At 38.9% G+C, this 21,866-nt stretch overlaps 1 protein-coding gene and 1 pseudogene across 4 annotated transcripts in view; one reads left to right on the top strand and one right to left on the bottom strand.

Annotated features, from left to right (window-relative positions):
- FAM172A (family with sequence similarity 172 member A) overlaps nt 1-21,866 on the top strand; it is a 452,093-nt gene that overhangs the window by 194,089 nt on the left and 236,138 nt on the right. The window lies entirely within an intron of this gene.
- Nucleotides 2,929-6,308, bottom strand: LOC129399656 (U6 snRNA-associated Sm-like protein LSm6; annotated as a pseudogene).

Here is a 21,866-nt window from a genome sequence, read left to right as displayed (position 1 = left end):
TGAATAGTCCTCATATTATGGCTGACACCACGCCGCCTGACGAGAAAAAAGGATATTTCCAGTCCTGGCCGGCGTGGGGCTATGGCTTAGTTCAGTCTAGAGACATGATTGCAAGTAGTTTCTGGAACCGGAAGTAGTCTAGTTAGACTCCGGATTCTGGTTGATCAGCAGCATAGCGGCCACACAAAAGTGTGGCCACCCGGGTCGAGTCTCGGCGGAGCATGCACTGGTATCGGCCCGAGACTTCCCAAGCATCCCGCTTTTCCAAGTATATAGTTTTTTTTCCCCCCTCCCATTCCCACGCCTCTAAGTTCGTGCCTGCTTAATAGACTTCATAATATGGTGGACACCACACCGCGTTTCTCCCAGAAAAGGGAAAAGAACCGAGAAAGAAGGATATTTCCTCACCTTGGCCGGTGTGGGGCTTTGGCGTAGTTCACAGTCTAAAGAAATAGCTGCTACTTTGATTACCTTCAATATTTCAACAAAAAAAACTCAGTACTGTTGTTTGGAGTTTCCCCCCACAGTAAGACCTGCTAAAAAGGAACCTTTTCACGTTGCTGACAATCAAGAGATATTAGGTTTGGGATTTCTATATGAAGTCCAGGGAAAATTCTTTTGGTAATTGCATCACTGCGATCTTTTACTTCCCTTTTGTGGTGCTCACAAGATGGAGGAGCCTGGAGAGAAGAACCGTGCCCCTCTGGTGGCACATGGGCCAGTAGCTCCGATCACACAGTTTGGAGGCATTTTGGGGGCGCTGCTCGTGTCCAAAGTAGTTCAGTTGCCTCCGGGGTCAAGCTCACGCAGTGGCAGAAAGGGGCGTACCCACATGGCGCTGTGCTTAAATCCAGGGATCACTCTTGTTGGGTCTCGGGGGACCATATGTGGTGCCAGGATTGAACCATGTGGCCATGTGCAAGGCAAGCGGCTTACCTGCTGTGCTATTGCTCTGGCCAAAATTGCCCAGTTTTGAGCCACATTTCCCCCTCTTACTTGTATCCAAAATTACTTCTCTGACCTATGTCTCAGTTGCTGACAGTTTTCCCATGGGTTGGAGGTAAGAGAATGTGTCTGCATGCCTCTTTGTGCATGGATTATTGGGCAGAAAGGGTACTAGTAATCATTATGTAATGTAGATTTAAACCTAAAAGTTGGAAATAGTATTACCATAATCAGACTTTAAGATTTATGGGAAAGAATATAAATTTGAAAATTTGGTGTCTTATATTTAAACTAGATTGTTATAGCAACTCCTTTTTTTTTTTTTCAGTTTCACAGAGGAGGTAAAAAATGTGCCTTAAAATTTTATTTGGGGGCCGGAGCTTGCCTTGAACACAGTAGACCCAGGTTCGATCCCTAGTAACCCCATATAATCCTCTGAGTCCCACCTGGAGTGATTCCTAAGCAGAGTCAGGAGTAAGACTTGAACACAGCCAGCTGTAGCCCAAACTCTCCACTACCCAAAAAAGGTTATTTGGATAATATATATAATAATGCCATAAAAGAAAGGCTATTATTTGTGCATATATACAGGGAGAGGGAGCAAGGGGGGAGAGGGAGAGAGAGAGAGAGAGAAAGAGAGACCAGTTAAATAAGGATTTTTCTGATAATATTTTTAATTTTAAACTTTTTATCACATTTTAATATTCTGAATTTGGGATGCATCTTAAAAATTAGTTAGGTGTCTGGGGCTGAAGCGATAGTACAGTGGGTTGGGTGTTTGCCTTGCACATGGCCGACCCGGGTTCGATTTCCAGCATTCCATATGGTCCCCCGAGCACCGCCAGGAATCAGCCGTGAGCATCGCCGGGTGTGACCCAAAAAGCAAATAAAGAGAAAAAAAATTAGTGCAGTATCATGGATTACTTGGTAACTTTTCTTGCTTACTGGTGTTACTCAAAACAGTGTTAACTCTTTGAATCAATGAACATAAGTTTTATTAGGAACCCCTTCAACTTTGCAGCCTCTTTGGCTTTCTGGGGAAGCTCTAGCATAGTAGATGTGGAGATTCATTCTTTTTTCTTACAATTTACCCCAGAATTGATCCCACATACTGAATAAAGAACACTGTCAGTTCCACAGCTAAAGTAGTGGGCCCTCCACCAGTAGTTTATTTGCCTACTCTTCATTGCCATCAGTTTTGTCTTTTTCTTTAATTTTATTTTTTAATAATTAGTTTATGATGATTTGTTACATTTAATATTCCAACACCAATCCCACCATCATTGCACCGTCCTACCACCATTATTTCCCATTTTCCCAGCCATTCCTCAAGCCTGCCCCTAAAGCAGACCCTGAATAATTTATTCTATATTACTTGTTATTTGCTAAAAATGGTCATTTTAGCAAATGTTATTTGCTAAAAATGGTCAAAAGATTTTTGTAGAAAGAAGCATGTCGATTGTTGAATCTCACCAAGGAGTCTTTTAAACCCTTGTATTAAGAGATTACTAATGTATTGTTATAGGTTAAACCTTATGTGTTTATATATTGTTAATTGAGATTGGTTGCCTTCTACTTTACTAGGTTAATTGAGATCAGTTGCCTTCTACTTGCCATCCAATCTGGTGTAGTACTTATGGTGTGTTGGTGATGTAGGGTTTGAGATGTCACACAGCTGAAAATGTAGCCATGTAGCCTAGGAATTCAAATATTTTGATGGGGTGATACAGCAGGAGTTTTTTTTTTTTTTAACGTGTAAAATTTTAAATTCTTTTTGCATTTTGCACACTTTGCAATGTGTGGAGTGACTGACACTCGATACAAAAGAACCCTGTTACAATCAAATCAACACATTTATACATTCATCTTGCTCACATCAAGGAGAATCAACTATTAGAAAAATGAGACAAATTATATCACAAAGGCAGAGCATTTCATTCAAAAAAAAGATTTAAGTAGGAAAAGCACTGCTGTCTAGTGTCCTCACATCTTTCTCTTCTGTGTGCTTCTCTTCGTCATTTCCGTGGACAAAAGCATCCTCATACTTATTCTTTAGCTGGTCGTTCACACAGGCTTCCATCTGTTCCAAGGCAATATTCATGTAACCACCCAGTCAAGCCAGGATCCCTCGATATTCCACTCCTGAATTTAATTTGACTACTACTAGTTATCTGATGATTAGTTTTAAGAAGTCTCTGGGGGGTGCTTCTGCAGGCTCATCTTACCAGTCCTAATCAGAAATCTCATGCCCAGCTCCCAGAACCTTCACTCCAAGTGCCCCAACAGGAGTTAAATGTTTAACTTGATGTTGACTTTGGGCACCCTAGGCAACTCAGCCTGGCTTGGGTCTGGAAGCATCTCTGCAACTTGTTGATCTCTTTCAAGATTTATATATGAGCCTCTGCATCGTGGCCAGTTAATGAGCTTATTTGGTGCCAAAGGCAATTTCTGCTTGTGAATGCCAGGCTTCCAGAAGAACAGGGAGATGAAGGAAGGTAGCCCATCCATGACTTTATGACATCCTCGGAATTTCAGTCACAAAACCCACATACCTGAGACTTTCAACAGATCAGTTTCTGTCTGAGGCTCGTCCTGAGCAGTGGAGTCCATCCATGAGCATGGTGGGGAGGGACTGTAGAGTTTGGAGGTTTTTCAGCTGCCAGGGCACATGCTTGGGTTCATCCACAGCCACCTCTAGGCTGCCCTGGATGACTCAGCCTAGTGCATGGTCAGGAAGCATCTCTGCAGTTTTGTCTTTCTTAAAAGAATGTTTCTTCCCAAAGAAGATTGAGAGCAGGTTTGAATTCTTAGGGGTACCAGGTATTATGTTATTGAGAAGAGGCAACCCTGGGTAGTAAATCCAGGAAGAGAGAATTGAAGGTTTTGATTAAATTGTTTTCCCAGTGCCTTTTACTTAAGTGTATACATTATGAACATTATTTTGTTGAGGATTCTTTTCAGTTTGGGGGCCACACCCTGCAGTGCTCAGTATTTGGGGGACCATATGTTATGCCAGGGATCAGTCCTGAATTGGTCATTTGTTAGGCAGCACCCTACCTACCCACTGTACTAACTCTCTGGCCTTGCATTATAAATATTTAATTTTAAAGTTTGAAAACTACACATTTTAAAAATTAAATACAACTATTTCAATAAGAACTTTAACTTTTATGCAAATTATTTATATAAATTCTTTTACATAATGTTATATAACATAATTTTGTTGAACATTATAAACCACTCCAAAATTTTTGGCATTTTAAAGAAATTAATTTGGTAGTTGTTTTTGACACATTCTAGAAAGTGTAATATTTCAAGTTTTAATAGTGTTGTAGTTTTTGTTCTTGATGTTTAAAGTGGTTCTTCCCTACTTTTAGCTTACATGAAACTAATTAAAACATATAAGGAGTATTTCAAAACTGCTAGAAATACATATTATATTTCTTAGCTTATTTTTTCTTTTGCTTTCACCTCTTTCACTAAATTATCTGTTCTATATTCACTTTATATCTGTGGAGTATTTATATCATTTGTTGTTGGGGAGACATTATGTAATTCAATAATAATGTACCTAGCCTTTTAGAAAAGTTTTGATCAATCATAAAACATTTGTGCTTGACTTTTTTTGTAAACATAATTAGAAATTGATGATTAGTTGTATTAGAAATATTTTTATTTAGGTTTTTATACCTACTGATAGCTAATAATATTACTGTTTAGTTTTGGCAAAAGATCTAGCCACACAACTTTTTTCAAAAAGTATTAAAATTATAAGCAAACTAATGTTCATGGAGGGATTCTTTGAAGTTCCTGCATTATTTTGAATTATTGTTTAACTGTTGGACTATCCTACAAAAGGTTATTTAAATAGGAGAGTTTCTGAGGATGTTTCATTCTAGTTCAAAAATAACTCTTTATCCTATGTATATGCTTTTATTTCTTTACATTTCCCCTCCACCATGACCCCAACTGTAGTTTTATAATGGATTGGGTGGTGTGTGGGGGGGGGTTGTTTATATATGTATATCTATATGCTTGTAGACAATGGAATACTGCTTTTTTTTAAAAAATGTAAAACATTTTCTTTTGTTACAGTGTGTATAGAATTAGGGGTGGGGGGATGTTCAGGGAAATAGTTCAAAAGGAGAAAGACTAATACTGATGATCTCATTTCAAAGTGATTTAGAAAGAAGGCCAGGGATTAAACAATGTGAGGGAAGGACCTCTCTCTCAACTCAGCATCCTGAGTGCAGCAGTCTGTGTCGCAGGAGGATAGACCATTAGAACACTTCCTCCACAATTTGACTGAGTCTTAGTGGAAAGGAGGGCAGCCAAAACTGGAACCCGTAGAGTCAGTGTGCATCTGTGCATCCTGAAAACTCTCCAGGCAAGGTATTAAACACTCCAGTGGTTGCTGTTGGATGGGCCTGTTAAGGGGAGGGTGGAGAGACCCATGTAGTTGGTATAGAGGTTGGAGGTCGAAGTCTTCTTTCAGAATTGGAGGCACTGAGGTGGTTCCAGATGACAAGGATCATTTGTTTAGACAGTGACATTCTCGGAAGTTATGTAGACTGAAATACTAGTATTGAAATAGCATTCCGTGAAGCTGCCCATTCTACTGAAGTTCGGAATTCTTTCATCATGTAAATAGTTACCATGTTTCTCTTTCATAATAAACTAATGATAATCCAAAATAAATAAACCAGTGTTCGGTGGAAACATTCTTTGACAACAGAACTGAGGTTGCTAAGGAGAGGACGGGAAGGCGGGCGGGGGTGGGGCACTGAGGGAAAGGATGGGTGAGAGGAGTCCTGTGGACATGATGGGGTATTGGCACTTTAGTGAAACTGTAGTGTGAGAACATTGTGCTCTGAAAACTGAGAGATGAGAGCTCTTGTAAACCATTGTTGCCTCAACTGCGGAGAGGGGAAGGCTAAAGGAGATTCCTGACATCCTCCTGCCTTGCAGTCTTGATGTTGCCTGTCTCACACAGACAGTATGTCACCTTTGTCGGCACTAGCCCACACTCACATAGAAGCTTGGCTAACTTCTGAAAACTTGAAATAATATTTTCCGATATCTTTTTCTTTGTTCGTCTTGTGGTTGGTTATTTTTTGTTTGTTTGTTTGTTTCTGGAAGGAGGGAGTGGTCAACCTGGCTGTGCTCAAGGTTTCCTCCTGGCTCTGCACTCGGGGATCGCTCCTCGTGGACTTAGGGTGTCTGGCGTCAAATCCCAGCCGGCCACGTGCAGTACTGCACCCTACCTGCTGTACTGTTGCTCTGCTGCCTACCCTCTTTGCCAGCTCTCCATCTACCTTTTTCTTTTAACAGTTAATTGTTCTCCAACATTGTCTAACACTCATTTTTGAAAATTAGCTCTGAGAATGCTGGTGCTTTTGTTTGATCATCACTATGCCCCAAGACCATAACATAGTGCCTGACACAGAATACGCACTGAGTAAATATTTGCTGGTCGGATCTATAGCCTGGGATATGTTGGTTCATTTCAGACGTCTTATGTACCATAGATTATGTTTGAAGACCTTAATGCAGTAGCCTGGTGTGTTGTTCTCTGTAATTCAGGGACCTCTGGTGAAGCCACAGTAATTCTATATTTTTAGAAGCTGAAATGACTTCTTGGAGCCCAATGGGTGGTGTCAAACTTCACTCTCACCTGTATGCTGAGGCTTTCCGATCCTTGCCAGCTCCTTGGCTTCACACTCAGAATGTCCTACCCAGCATAAGAAGAATGCCTTCCTGCCTTCTAATCCACAACTGCCCGTGACCCTGCTTCCTTCCAGAGACAGTTTCTGTGGTGAGGGTCATCTGCCCTCAGTTACAGTGGAGGGTAGACAGTGAATATTCTCAGCTCTTCTCTCTGGGCTCTTGTAGGGAAAGAGAGGCAGCGGCACTAATATATCCTAAATCAGTATATTAATAGAGTTCTTCAAATAGGCCAAAGAGATTACTGAGTTAGCCTCTCAGGGTCATTTTTTTCACCTTAAGAATAAAACACTCTTTTGGGGGGGCACAGGGGACTACATTTGGTGATTGTGCTCAGGTGGGGCCATCATAGGTAGTGCAAGGGATTGAACCCACATAGGTCAGCGTGCAAGCCAAGCACCTACCTCTGTACTATCACTCTCGCCCATAAATATTTTTTTTCCCCTAATGAACTCTTAAAAGAAGGGCATTATAGAGAAGTATCTAATATTATTTTACAAGATTCTATTTAAATGCTAAAGAAGTCTTCACAAAGTATAGGACCTAACCATAACATTTCCTCTTTGTAAAATGTTTCTTAGCCTTCCCTTTCTCCTTGCTCGGCAGGACAAAACCAAGCACGTGCCCAGTGACACCGGCCCTAAAGTTTAAGAAGTCTCCTTGTGTTGCCTCATTTAATCATGTAATGTAGCTTTTAACACTTTTCAAAGTTAAGGATATAATTAACATTACTCCAAAATTTATTTTTTCCTTCCAAAGTAGAGACCTTATTATTTAAAAGAAAGATTTACGTTTACTTTGTTTCTTAATTGTCAGGGCTTGAAGAAAAGTCTGTTTTCAGGGACTGGAGAGATTGCACAGAGCTTGCCTTGAGTGGGGCTTACTGGGGCTCACTCCTCAGCACTAACATTTGGTCCCCCAAGCACTGTCAGAAGTGATCCTTGAGCACAGAACAAGAAGTGTTCTCCATGCACCCACCTCCCCCATTTATAATCCCCCTCCAAAAAAAAATTTTTAATCCTAAAAAATCCTTAATACCTCTACTGCAAACCACAGCACCCAAAAGGAGAGAGAGAGCAAAAGGGAATACCCTGCCACAGAGGCAGGGCGGGGTGGAGGGAGGACGGGGTGAAGGTGGTGGGAAGGATGCTGGGACCATTGGTGGTGGAAAATGGGCACTGGTGGAAGGATGGGCACTCGACCACTGTGTGACTGAAATGCAAGCACGAAAGTTTGTAAGTCTGTAACTGTACCTCATAGTGATTCACTAATAATTTTTTTTTTAAATTCTTGACTCTGAAGTTTGGATAGAATTATTTTATGACAATCTCTGGCTCACTTTTGTACTTAGGGCAATAGGTTGTGTTTGTGGTGAATAAGTCGCTGAATCACACAAACTGTCTAGGTCAAGCTCCTTAAGAATTTTAGGAAAAGTTATTATTGGCAATATTGTGATGTGATAATAACCAATAACTATTATTTCAGTCACCAGACTAAATTATTGCCACTGAAACCTGAAGTAGCTTATGGACTTACAAATAAGGGATATGGAGATAGTTTAACTCTGAAAGCTTCAATTGATCTGAGTGGATCAATGTTTTTAAATATGCTCTGGTATAAATACTATTGAATATATTTTATTATATAATAAAGTTTTTAATTAGAGAAGTGATAAATTGTAACGTGTAAATTTAAGGCCAAGAACATTGGGAAGGGTGTAATTGGCCTGTGTTCATTTAAATGTCCTGATATACATTAGTTATCAATTCCCAGTGAACCTATAAATAGAATATGCATGATCAAAAGAAGTGTCTCTTCTAAATGATGGGGAAAATGATATTATCAATCCAGTGTATTGAGTACTATCTATAGTTTTGCATTATGTTACTGTGGATTAAGTGGACTTAAATATGACTGGATTTGGTGGGAACTATAAAAATTATGGGAGTAGAGTCAGAGAAGTCTGGGTCAAGTCCATGGCCAGAGACAGCACCAGCACTAGGCAGTAGCCTCTAGGCAGAACAGCGCAAGCATCAAACCCAAGCAGCTATCCTTGATTAGTGCATTATACAGTCCAAAGGAACACCTTGAGTTTAGAGGAATTCTTGCCCCTTTCTGGGTAACATTATATTTCTCTCAGTGTCTGTCTATATCTTCCAGTGCCGTTCTGAAGTGAATTTTTTAGATTTCTTTCTCCATTCAGGATGTTGCAGTGCCTGCACGTAGTTAGGAGCCCTGGTTTTGTTCCTCTGTTTCCCCCTTCCTCACTCATTGCCATCCCCACGCACACAGCCCTTCTCAGTCACTCTCCTTCACTCTTTCCCACTCTTTCCCTTTCTGTCTTTATTAAAATAGTGTTAGGCTACACCAATTATAATGTTTTACAGTTTAGTGTTTGTGTTTATTTTCCCAGGATAATTCTTTCGCATTTTCAAGTAGGCAAATAATGATTACGATCATTTGGTTTTATAATATATCTAATTTAGCTATTTGGGCTCTCACTGGCAATGTTTACATGCCATCATTTTCCAATGCTTATGTGCTTAATTTTACTCCCTAGGAAATTTAAATAAATGATAGATTTCAGAAGTAATTGAGGTATCAATTTGGAAAGAGTGTTAGAGTGGTCAGTGAGCAGGATTTGCTCACTGATTATATGAGACCTAAAGAAGAGGAAAGAATATACTAAGTCTTCCCAAACCCGTTGATGCCAGATTTAAGGTATGTTAGTATTCACACCATTGTAAGAGCTAAAATTTCAACTGGTTAAATTGCTGCAGTGTTCAGTGAGAAATAACAAACAAGTCTATTTATACTTGTGAATCTAAGTTTTTCCTTTATAAAATGGATAGGCATGCAAGTAGTTAACAGACCATAATTTTAGACAACTAATTTCATGAAATAATAAAATGCTTATTTTATACAATTTAATTTTTTTCCTTCCCCTCTCCTCAAAATCAGTTGTTTTTTTTTTACAAAGAGTTTCCACTGGTTTCAATGAAAGAAAAGCAACACCAGATTATATTTTATTAGGTATATCCTGGCTGTAATATACTCTAAAACATAAAAATACGTAACTGAGGTCATCTGACAAAAACAGTGAATTGCTTTTTTGCCTTTAGTATGAATTTTTTAATGCAATAGTATATATTCCTTGGGGGGGGGAAGTTCTACAAACTAGGAATTCTTAATACTTAACTATTAACATAATATAAAATATACTGACTTATATTAGAAAATATTATAAATATTGGAGTCTAAAGTTATTGGGGAGTTCCCAGTGCGTGCAGGGGGTCCGGTCCTTGTGATCCTTGGCAGTTCTTGTGGCTGATTCCGTGTTTGAGCCTAGCAGTGAGCTGTTGCTGGGCCCTCGTGGTGCCAGGGACTACCCGGGCTACAGTTGGCTGTTCTGGGGATCGAATTCAGTCATAATCCTTGGGCATGCAAGGCATGCATTTCTGAGCTATTGTCCCAGCTCCTTAAATTAAATTACTTAAATGGGAGGCTGAAGAGGTATTACAGTGGGTGCTTGTCTTGCACACAGATAACCAAGGCTTGATTTCCCCCTGCCCCCCATCCCTCCCCGCACCCTGTTTGTCCCCCTCGCACTGCCAGGAGTGATCCTTGAGCACAGAACTAGGAATAAGCCTCGGGCACAGCTGGACAGCTGGGTGTGGCCCCAAAACAAACAAGAAAAACAATATTTAAATGAAAACTTTCTTACTACTGTGTAGTTGTGACCACAGTACATATAGAGAGGGACTATTTCACCAACTTAGTAGGTAAGGTTAGTGTATAGTTCTGAAAGAAAACTATTTGCATTAACTACGGATGGTCAGTATCTATGGTTTTAATCTTTTCCACTTTGCTGCATGGTGTATTTATAAAAGAGTCTAAAATTTAATTTTGCAAGGAGAGGGGTGCTCATGCCTCACTCCTGACCCTGCTCAGGAGGCATTCTGTGTAGTGCTCAGGGGACCAGATATGCTGGATGCTGGGAACAGAACTAGGGTTGATCATGTGCAAAACAAGCTTCTTAATCCTTATATTCCCTGTTCCTGTATTTTAATTTTTCTATCATGGCTGTTATAAAGTTGGTGACAAGTTCTTCTAGAAAGTACCATAAGACAAAGGAAAAACATTTGTTGCTTAAAGGAAGGAAATTAAATAATAAGTGTAGTCTATAAATACTGCTCACATGTCTTTAGGTGTGGCCCACCTCCCTCAATCACATACACACGCAGACACACACACACACACACACACACACACACACACACACACACACACACACACACACACACACCCTGCTCAGTCAGCTCCATAGAGTACACAGTGACACGCGCAGGCTGGAGAAACAAGTTTCCTTCGACCTCAAATGTCTGTAGGCCATCACTGCTAAAGCACATGATGACAGTAAGGTTCCCACCATCCGTGTGAGAAGGTGGCTGTGTTAGTACCCCGGGACGTCCCCATGTCCACCCCACCCTTTCTTGGCATCCTCTGGCCTGTCCCACTGCTCTGGAAACTCTGGTCATATGTCTTCTTGCTCTCTAGATACAAATCAGATAAATAACTTGGCTTTTCCCCCCTCGGTGTATATAGTGACCTGGAAGAATGAAGGTCAATATTTTAGGCATACCGGTGTTTCAGGACACAAATCTCTTTTCACAACTTGAAAAAAAATAGTTGTTTTAGATTCAAATACTCCATAGCACATGTTTCTGTGGTATACATGTATAAAAATAACTGTGGGAGCTGAAGTTGAATTCCAGCTACGTGTTCTATTGAGTAACTTTCAGACTCACTAAGTACCAGTAGTTGCCTTACCTGTAAAAAGGAAAAAGAGGGGCCAGAGCCATCATACAATGGGGAGGGTGTTTGCTTTGTATTCAGCCACCTCAGGTTCAATCCCCAGCATCCCATATAGTCCCCAGGGCACTGACAGGAGTAATTCCTGAACACAGAGCCAGAAGTAACCCCTGAGTGTCCACTGGGTATGACCGAAGAACAAACAAAAAAAAGAATGAAAAAAATAGTTGCCACTACTGGTAACATGTGATTAGATGCATTACATAGTCTTAAGCATTTAGTATCATAGCTAATTGAGAGTAAGCGTTTGAGTAATGTTATCTGTTATGAGCATTTTCTTTTCCTTTTTTTTGGGGGGCGGGGTGGGGATTAGGGTTGGAGCACCAGGCAGAGATCAGGGCTTACTCCTGACTCTGCACTCAAGGAATCACTCTTGGGGGGCTCAGGGGACCATTTCGCGTGCTGAGGATTGATACATGCAAGGCATGTGCCCTCCCTGCAGTACTACCTCTTGGATGCCACACCTGTTATTTTTCCTTTTTTTAATGAAGCTCTCTTTGATTTTAGTTTGTTCATTCTTTTTATAGTGTCAAGGATGAAACCCAGGGCCTCACACCTGTGAATCATGTGCTCTACCACTGAGCCATATCCCCAGCTCCCTCTTAAACTCAAAAATGACTAAATAATGTAATGTTTATAACTATAGGAGAAAATCAAATATAACAATATTTTGCCTGTGGGACAAAACCTTTTTGCATCAGGCGAGAGATCTTCAGGAGGGAATGCATCCCTGCCTTGGATGCATTTGCTGCCACCTCGCCCTGTTAAGTCCCCAGAACGACATGTGGTCTCCCATGCGTAGGCAGGGGTCACCAGAGTGCCAGTTTTGGGGGTTGGTTGACCCACATCTTCTCCCCATTTTTAACATATCTTTTGCTTCCTGAAACATGATCTGCCATATTATGGGATTTACCAAAAATGTAATGTTTCTCCATTCAAAATGTTGTTTTTCTCCTTTTATTCAAGTATAAAGGATATCATTTGATAAATGGGTTATTATTATTATTACTGGTAACTGATTTTATGAAGTTAAGGAGACATATAATGATGACATTTATCATCAGTTCAAACACATCTTCGACTTATATTCTTCAGAAATTTTTCTTTTAAAATTACGTAATATTTCCTTATTGCAATATTATTTCTGAGTGTTTACTTTTGGCCAAGCCTGATGATGGTCCCATAATTTCATTTTTCTAAACAAAACAGAAAATTTAACCCCTGTTACAGTTTCATTCCTTTTATTGTTGTTGTTGATATAATTTTGTTTCAAGTTTCATTTGCAAGTTGCACTTGCCGGTTTCATAGCCTCTGCATTTCAAGTGTCTGTGGAAATTTCTTTCCGATTCCATTCTGCTGTCCTGTCCCCAGCCCCCAAGGTGCAGCCTCTGCTGTCTGGCTGCAGATACACTCCCAATCTTCCTGGCAGGTCAACCACACAAATTAAGATATGATAGAAGGTCAGGGGAGAAATTCATATCAAAACAACGACGCACCATGTCATTATGACAGGCCAGTGTAACAAATGTGCCTCTGTTTTAACTTATGACAATTAATTGCTAAAAGTAATTTAATCTGACAGAGGCAGGGTGTTGAAAGTCTCCTGGAGAAGTCACGGAAGCGACCTTTCTGCCCATGTGCGGCCAGAAAGCCATTTTTAACAAGGAGCTAAGAAAATCGTGCGACTTCTTTTGTACTTTGTTAATTAGTTATTGATTGAAACAATGCTCTTCCAAGTACTCAGAGAGGAGCGGGAGCCAGCAAGGTCACCACGTGAAAGTCTAGTCTTGGGTATTTTTGAGAAGCCTCACGGATTACTCTCCTCAAATTCATATTGTCTATCTTTCGTTCGTCATTCATCTATGAAACATATTGTATTTTACCAACCCGTACTTAATGATACTTTATAGATGGCATAATTCTAATTTTCAGGATCCTCACTTGTGGATTTAGCCTCAGGTAAGTATATATTCTACACAAAAGGGTATGTGGTTTGATTTGTGATACCAAAAGAAAAAAAAACACATGGAAATAATATTTCAACTTTAAAAAAGAAAGACAAGTAGACATTCTCTATGTACTGGTTCATCTCCCTTTTAAGATGTGGGCATTGAATTCAGTTTCAAATAATCCTTATCCGGTGGCTAATAGAAATTTAAAAATATTTATTTAGGAATGGCTCCAGACTTTTAACTATATTTCTTAATAAATCATTGAAGTTGGAGTCTTGAGGGGGGTGTGAGTGAGGAGGGCAAGCCTAGTTAGGAAGGTAGTGCCCAGAGACTGCTTCCAACACAGCGCTCAGGGATCACTTCTGGCAGTGCTTGGGAAACCCTGCAATAAAAGACTGAAGGCGGGGCTCCAAAATGTAAGGTAAGTTAAAGTGCCTTTGTTAAAAATTGTGAACTAGTAGAGACTGATGAATTTTTTTATTCTTGTGGTTTTGATTTTCTCACATAGTAAGATGGAAGGAAATATGAGAGAATTATCAAGACACACAAATCAAAATACATAAATCTTTTGACCCAGCAGTCCTGCTCCTAAAATCAGTCTCGCTGAAGTAAAACCATTTCTGACTCAAGTCTGTGTCAGCAGTAGTTTTGAAGTCTCAGCTTGAGGCCAGAGATGGCTCAAAGGACTGAGTGTGTGCTTTGCATGCACTCATAGCACCTCATAGTCCCCGAGCTCTGCCAGCAGTACCTCCCAAGCACAGTGCTTGGAGTAACCTTTCAGTACCACTGTGTGACACCAGCCCGCCACCACCACCGCCACCAAAACTGTCTGTCTGTTAAATGGCCCTGTCTGCACCAGAAGAGAAGTTGTATGCATGTAACTAGTTTGTCTCTCGCACTAATAAATCTTGCCATGGTTTCAAAATTAATTGCTTTTTGGAAACAAGTTTATTTATTTCCTCTTTTACAGAATAATCACAAGACAAATCAGCTGGGGTAATATGTGTCTTACAGAGAAGTTGTATCAAATCATATGCTTTCCCTTTTGGTCCTCTGATTTGTAACATTATTCGTCCTAGTACATAGAAGCCTTATCCTCCTAAGATTCCCAGGAAATGTCTATTCCCTGAGAATTTCTTACTTTCCTCCATTCCCTAAATTTATTGAATATGTCTTAGATCATGCCTTATTTTCTTACAGTATACTGAAAATAATTTACCCTTTTCTTGGTGACCCAGGATTGACAAATGAGTGTTTGCTATATTTTGATTTAAGCCTTTTATTCAGATATCGATATGTGAGAATACTTACCTTCTGTCAATATCATTTTCTCTAGGCAATATTTTGTTTCATTTTATTTTTTTAAATTGATCTTAAGTACTGTTTTCTTTATTTTTTTATTGAATCACCATGAGATAGAGTATTGCAAAATTGCTCATGATTGATTTCAGTCATACAGTGTTCCAACACCCATCCCTCCACCGGTATAATTTCCCAGCTCCAGTGTTCCCAGTTTCCCTCCCACCCCTTCAAGCCACCCCCCCATCCCAACATGTCTGTTTGGCATCTCTCTCTCTTTCTCTCTCTCTCTCTCTCTCTCTCTCTGGCATTATGATTGCCATAATGCTGAAAGGTTATTATGTATATCCCTTTACCTACTTTTAACACTCAGCTCTTGTCCAGTGTGACATTATTGTCATACTAGTCTTTTTTCTATCCTAACTGCCCTTTGCCCACCCCCCGCCACAACACACAGATGCTTGTGGCAAGCATCCAATCATTGACCAGTCTCCTTGGTCCCCATTTTTCCTGGCCTTGAACATTGGTTTCATACTGCTTTTTTAAATATCTCACGAATGAGTGCAGTCATTCTATATCCTTCCTCTTCATTTTTCAATTTTGGAATTTGTTTCCAGCTTTCTGAAACAATTGAGATGTGACATTGTGTAAGTTTGCAGTATACAGCATAGGGATTTCTATTACATATCTGTGATGATTACAAGAGGCTATCTAGCATATCCAGAGTTTACATTTTCTTTTGAGTGTGTTGAGAACTTTTGAAAAAATCTTCCCTCTTAGCAACTTTAACAGACAATACAGTGTTGCTAACTAGTCACCACATCATATGTAGCATACCATGAATTCCATCATCTGGTAACCGAAAATGTGGACTCTAGCCGTCTTCACCTTTACCCATTTCCCCCACACTCCACCGCTTCATCTGGCAATCACTAATCAGTTCTAGTTTTATGGAGCTGGTTTTTGGTATTTGTTTCCTTGTTTGTTTTTAGTGGGGAGAGGATGCTATGTATAAGTAACCAAACAAAATTTGTTTTTCTCTATCCATCTCTATCTTTTTTGTTGTTGGATGGATGGGAATGGGGGGACCTATCACGTGGTACTCAAGGGTCCAAGAGGCCACTCCTATTGATACTGGCCAGGGAGACGAATGGCTCAGTCTAAAGACCCAGGTTGCAGGTGCTGCTCGAGCCCTGCAGTGGTGGCTGAGGGGGAAGGGAGGTCACTTGGGTGCATCCAGTGGTGCTTGGGGGACTGTGTGGTGCCAGGGATCAAACTGGGATCCTCTACATGCAAGACCTGGGCCTTAACCCCTGAAGTATCTCTCCAGCTCTTCAATCTGTCTTAGAATTTTTATCTTACTTGCCCGAAGAGTCTCCGTGTCTTTTTTTCTAAAGACTGAGTGTCTGACTGCTTGCAGAGTGCAAGATGCAAGGAGTAAGACTGGGGGAAGATTAATCACCGCATTCCACATTCAGTTTTTACATAGGCACTTAATCTCTGCTTTCTTTGGAAATTAATACCAACTCTTTTTTTATAGCCCCATTTCAAAAACTCTCTACTTGTGGAAAAAAGTATTTACCAAGTTGCATGACTTGGAAGAGGGAGTATAAGTCTGTTTGAAATAGCCCAGTTTTAGCACAAACACACAACCTTCCTTCAGTCCCAACATTCCTTAGAAAACTATTCCTGTGCTTTGGAGGATTTTTGTGGTATAAATGCAGTTTGTTCTCGGCTTTCCCCGTTACCATGTTGAGATTGGATGGTCTAAGATTTGCCAAGTCAGTTCTCAGTCTTCTTTTTTGTTTTTTCACTTCCAAAATGCCTTTGTGTATCCTTCTCCCTTTGCCTTCCTAAGGTATGTCGCTTTAAAAATCTTTCCTTGTACTTTTTGTGGTATTTGGGGAGTTACACTGTCAAATAAGCATCTGCTGTACTAACTCAGCTGGAACCAGGACTGTGAGTATTTAGAGTAAGATTCAACCCCCTTTTTTATTATTTTGAAAAAGCCAGAGAATATTTTCAACATTCTTACGGACTATCACTACTCAACTCCACTGTAAGGGGATAGCAGCTATAATAATGTATAAACAGTGGGCGTAGCTGTGTTCCTGTAACACTTTGTTCATAAAAATAGGTTTGAAGACCCCTATGTAGGAAAAATAGATGCAGCATTTCTTTTTTTCCATTTGAGGGACTGATTTTATTTAAATATAATTTCTATGCTGTGAATTGAACTGATTTGAAGTGTACAGTTGTATATGCTTGTTAAATATAAAACTCTTATGAATTGTCACCATAAGAATGGTAAAAAGATAATTCTATCACCCTCACATTTTTCCCTCAGGCTCCTACGCAGTCAGCACACCCCCACCCCATTTGGTGACCCTACCAAATAACAATTTGAATTCTAACAGTATGATTTGGCTTTAGTAGAATTTCTATCAACTGAATCTCACAGTATATATTCTTTTGTGTCTAGCTTCTTTCACTTAACTGTGTTCTTTATTATATGTGAATAAATGACAGAAAAGTAATAATAGATCTTAAGCTAAGATCAGTTTCTTGCTCATAGGATAATGGAAGCTATTCAAGGTGAAAAAAAGACACATTTGACTTTCAGAAAATAAACTGTTGTATCACAGAGACTATCTTTTCATAGGGGTCAGCCCCACGCTATGATATATTTGAATAAGCAACATTCCTGCCCCCCCTTTTTTAGGTTCTTAAGTTGTGTGGTTCTATGAAGAGTAGTGAACTTGGTTATACCTACAAGAAAGGAAGTAAAATATATTTGATATGTTTTAATCAGGAAGTATAAAGTGATTTAGATTATAGAATCAGAATATTACTACCTAACTTTGAATTCTAACTTTGCTATATTCTGTAATTTTTTTAAGCTCCTTAATCATTTTTAACCTGTACATCTGATTATCAGGATGATTATAGTACCTATTATAGAGTTGTTTTCAGGATCAAATGAGTGAATATATTTATTTAGATTCATCCCTACCTCCATGTATCCTATAAAAACGTTATTATGACTGCATTATAAATTGTCCTAAGAGGGGACAAATCTAAATTTTATTAAAGCAAATATTTCCATCAATCTTTGTTGGAAATGTTCAAGAATATCATTTTGAAATCATGAATACTATCAATTTTATCTGCCCTCTGTTCCAAGTTATACCTGTCTTTTAACAGCAACATGATAAACAATGAGTCTTCATTTATTTGCATATTCATTTTTTTACTATGTTTTCATTACTCTTTATGCTTTATAGGCAAATGAAAAGTTAAGGTTGTTTTTTTTTTTTCACTCACTTCTCGTATCACAATCATTTGTTAATGTTTGGCATACAATTTAAACAGAACAGCAGGATAGTATTAAAGTTGCAGCTCTAGAGCCAAACAGGTTAGCTTACAGTCTGACAAGCTCTGTGACCCCGGGTAAGTCATTAATCTTCAAGATCTTTGACATATATAGACCAGTTCAGGTGGACAGTATCCTAGACAAGACAAAATGACTTGGACTGGGGCATTAACAGTAGAAATTGAAAGTTTATGGATTCTAGAAATAATTTGGAGAGCAAAAAGAAAGGAACAGAAAGATGTGTAGAATGACTTCCAGAGTTTCAGCACCAGCAAGATAAAGATACCATTTGACATGAGAGAGGCTAAGAATCAAGTGATTATGGGAAACCAGTGCAGAGTTTACTTTTGAGCATTTTAAGTTTGAAATCCCTGTAAAATTCATAAATATTTGATGTTATTATGAATACTGATCCTTTGTCAGTTATATTCATTACAAATGTCTTCTATCCAAGGCCATTTATAATTTATTAATGTAGACATACTGACAAGTAATGTTGTCTTGCATCTGTCTTTAAGATTGATGGTTGTCTACAACACCCAAAAGAAAAGAGAGATATCAAATTGGAATGCCCCGCCACAGGGGTGGGGTGGGGGGGATTGGATTGGGGGGTGGGAGGGGTTCTGGGTTCATAAGTGGTGGAGAATGGACACTGGTGGAGGGATGGGCTCTCAAACATTGCATGAGGGAAAAACAAGCACGAAAATGTGTGAATCTGTAACTGTACCCTCACTGTGACTCACTAATTAAAAAATAAATTTAAATAAAACAGTAAATAAGAATAAAATTTAAAAAAAAGATTGATGGTTGTCAATAAGCTGATACCTAAAAGGAAAAAAGGTAGATTCAAGATCTCTCTAGCTTATATATATTGTCTTCCTTTCATTATCTTTAAGGTTGAATCTTATGAAATTGGCATTTTTAAGCAAAAAATATCTAACATGAGTAATTTTATATAACTTTATTTAAAAATTCAAAGAAAGTGATGCTTTATTTGTGGAACATTTTTATTATTTTTGTGATATGTCATCAGTTTGGTACTTCTAAATTCATAGGTGCTTTTTGTCCTTTAATCTTTGTTCATAGATACTCCTAGTCCTTTATATTCATGTTAAAAGGCAACACATTGGAGTGGCTGGAGCAGTAGTACAGTAGGTAGGACGTTTGCTTTGCACGAAGCTGACCCGGATTCCATCCCAGGCATTCTATATGGTCCCCCGAGCACTGCCAGGTGTGACTGCTGCCCCCCCAAAAAGAAAAAACAAAAAACATGGTCACACATTTGAAACAAGTATGTAACTCACCAGTGGAACACTTGCCTTTCATGTATGAAGCCCTGGACTTTATGCCCTCCTGGTATGTCTGAGTGCACACGCGCACGTGAACACACACGCACACACACACAGAATCACAACACTTAAAATTTGCCAAATGAGTTTAAAAACTAATCCAATTTATTTAGCCAGATTAAAATAAAATTACATGATATCATGCTATAAAATACTAAAATGTATTTTGCAACAACTGTTTTATAAATGTTTTGTTTTCTACTAATGTGTAATTTTTACTGTGTTTATGTATTAAAAGAGTTAACAACTCAGTCATCTGAAACTTTAAAGTTTAAACCAGAATGATAGTACAAAGGGTAAGTTTTTATACACACAGCAGACCTGGGTTCAATTACCAGCACCATACGTGCTCCCCTTAGCACAACACACAACATACAACAACACACACAGACACAGGCACACACACACAGAGCAACTAAGAATATAATTTCCTTCTATGTTTCTTCATGGATTAAAGCCATTTAGTACTTGTTGTTTTGCTCCTCCTGAAAGAGTACCCTAATATCCAATCCTAAAATTATAAATTTTCTTTCATCTTATGCCTGTAACTTAGTTAGTTGCAAGATAATAACTTACATTTTTGCATCTTCGTAAATCTGTGAATGGGATTTCTTCCTCTCTTTTTGATTTTATTGAGTTATATTTCATCTAATAAAAAGCCAGCATGTTTAAATAAGTTGATAAATTTTATCATAAAAATATTGTCTTTGTCCAGTGATACCATGAGCATGCATAGGACATCAGCGGGGTTGCTAAGTGCATGGGGTGTGTTTGTTTGTGTGCGACTTACATCTCAAAACTGAAATTGATAAAAACAGACATGTGCTCATCTGAAATTTTTTAAATTCTAGGTTTTCTTAGTCATATTTTGTTAGTAGATCTGCTAACAAATACAATCACAGATTTATCTGAGGTGACCTTCAATAATTTTGACATTTGATTATTAAATTGGACACTTTAAAATCTTTAAATCCTCTGCATTTTTAGATTACCTAAAATCAACTCTCACTTTAAACTTTGTGTTATAGGAGCACTCAGTTTTTTAACTTTGTAGCAACAGGTTTGCTGAAGAAAAATCTGTCAAATTTGGCAGTGGTTCAGGAAATATGTGAACCTGTCACTGAAAGAAGTCTCAAAGGGCGAAATGCTTTACAGGGGCTAATTAACCTTAGAAAATAATTACGCAAATATGCAAATGTTGTTTAGATAATTCCATGTGTTATCAGCTCAGGTAGTCCATCATAAATGCAGACCTTGCAGTGCCTAGGTAGTAGAATCTGGTGGAGTTGATAAGGCTTTGGTTACATCACTTCTCTTTGGCATTTCACAATTAATGATGGCAAAAGTACATCAGAAAATTCAACCTGTATTCTGAACACAGCTGAATTCCACTGTGTAAATGTCCTGTGCATTTTGCCACCAGCAAATTCTAATTAAAGGATTTACTTTTGTATACTTTAGATACTTGTATGGTCTAGAATCATCCAGCTTGGGAAGTCACTCAGTACAAAAAATGAACTCTCAATGTGAAATTTATGGGAAACCTGTAGGTAGATTTTGAATTTCTCTATGTTTGCATTTCTGTAATTGAGGCTTATTAGAATGTCTTTACTATTATAATCTGTTTAATCTTAAAATTCACTGCTGGTAATAGCACTCTCTGGAATATGATTTATAAATTTATAATAATAGTGCAGTGTGGGCTGCAGGTTCAAATTACACCCATTTGACTTTGGACCAGCACCATTATGAAACCGGTATTTTCCAGCTGGAGAGGGATCAGGGCCTGAGGTGCTTGCTCTGCATGTGGCTGACCCCAGTATGATCCCGGCACCACATGCAATCCCCCAGGCACCACCAGCAGTGACATGAGCAGAACACCAGGAGACAGCCTCTGACACAAACAACAAGATCAAAATGGAGCAAACTCATAGAAATAATAGTAATAAAGCTGGTATTTTAGTCATTAAACCTATTAAAGCAATTCTGTTGGGTTTTAAGTCCAAGCACTGAATTGTCGATGCTTCACCACCAGGCAGAGTATTGCTGGAGTAATTCTTGTGTCCTCTAAATGCTGCTGTAGCAGCTTAAATAAATAAATAGCACACACACACACACACACACACACACACTACTGTAACTTTTTAAATCCTAGAGCTGCTGTTCTTGTGGTTAACTATTGTATAGCAAGCAAATGTTTAGCAGAATTTATTCTGTCTTGAAAGGATGGGATTTTGTTTCTCTTAAATACTGTGAATGGAAAAAGCTAAACTTTGTGAAATCCTTGGGATATGGTGACACATAAAAGCCAGTACTTAAGAATTAAAGTGTCTTTCCTTCATCACCTGTGTT

Source organism: Sorex araneus, chromosome 1 (assembly GCF_027595985.1).
Source record: "Sorex araneus isolate mSorAra2 chromosome 1, mSorAra2.pri, whole genome shotgun sequence".
NCBI lineage: Eukaryota > Metazoa > Chordata > Mammalia > Eulipotyphla > Soricidae > Sorex > Sorex araneus.
This window is presented reverse-complemented; position numbering and strand designations above follow the sequence as displayed.